The following is a 1,230-nucleotide window of genomic DNA, read 5'->3' on the forward strand; positions in this document are numbered from 1 at the left end:
GGGTGATATCAATGTCATTTATTTTAATGAGGTGACTCTTGGTGGGCTTCTAGATAGGGACTGGTCACCAGAAAGACCAAGCCATGATTAGAAGCTTGGAATTTTCAGCCCCAACCCCCATTCTCCAGAGAGGGAAGGGATCCAGAAGTGAAGTTAATGATCAATAGTGCCTACATCCAAAAGCAGGGCAGAGACTTTAGGAGACAATGCCGTGCACAACAGAGAATGAAGTATGTTCTTACCATCTAGACTCTCAGCTTTGCTCAGACCCTGGCATGGGTTGCCTTTCTGAGCTCTCTTTGGTCAGGAGCCCTAACCCTGAGACTAAGTATTTGTTCTATCCTGCCAAAGACGACTCAACCTCAGGGAAAGTGTGGTCACCCATGGGCAGGCATCTCCTGGTTAACCAATCCCAAACTATACCAGAAACTTCAGCTGATGTAGTCTGGTGGGCTTCGGAGAGGTAACAACTTTGTTAAGGACTGTACTCTAATTCCTTCCTGAGATAACTCTTTCATGGCAGGTAAGATAAAGGAAGGTGAAGGCTCCACTCAAGTTTGTAGATAGGGCCAGACGGAGCCAGACATGCTCACTGTGCTGGTGTACCCATGCTGGGTCTGTGTAGGTGTTTGAGTGGCATAATAAAGAGAAGATAGGGGGTGCCTGGGTGGCTCGGTTGGTTAAGAGTCTGCCTTTGGTGCTCGCTTCAGCAGTACATATACTAAAATTGGAACAATACAGAGAAGATTAGCATGGCCCCTGCACAAGGATGACACGCAAATTCGTGAAGCATTCCATCTTAAAAAAAAAAAAAAAGAGTCTGCCTTTGGCTCAGGTAGTGATCCCAGGGTCCTGGGATTGAGCCCTAAGGCAGACACCCTGCTAAGCAGGGCTGTTTGCCCCCTCTGCCCCTCCTCCCTGCTCCTGCTCTCTGTCTCTCTCTCTCTGTCTCTCTCTTGTTCTGCTTTCTTTCTAATAAATAGATAAAATCTTTTAAAAAAGAGAGAGAGAAGATAGCCTTTCCTTCAAGAAGACTACTTAGGCTACTATGGAAAAAGGGAGACAACATTTAAAAGACATGCACATGATTTCTAAAAAAAACCGGGATGTACTGATCAAGTTATTCTCTTTGTAAATCTTGGGAAGATTTCTGGATTAAGTTACAATTTCAAGGTGAGGAGAGGTGAAGAATTCTGGCTTACCACAGGAAACAGGCAACATTTGCAAAGT

General features: G+C 45.1%; 1 non-coding gene across 1 annotated transcript; it reads left to right on the forward strand.

Moving 5' to 3' along the window:
• The first annotated feature begins 697 nt into the window (after positions 1–697).
• LOC121103282 lies at positions 698–804 on the forward strand. The gene has a single exon (XR_005835440.1). It is a non-coding gene; the product is annotated as a U6 spliceosomal RNA (small nuclear RNA).
• Positions 805–1,230: the final 426 nt, after the last annotated feature.

Source organism: Ursus maritimus, unplaced genomic scaffold (genome assembly GCF_017311325.1).
Source record: "Ursus maritimus isolate PB19 unplaced genomic scaffold, ASM1731132v1 scaffold_18, whole genome shotgun sequence".
Classification (NCBI taxonomy): Eukaryota; Metazoa; Chordata; class Mammalia; order Carnivora; family Ursidae; genus Ursus; species Ursus maritimus.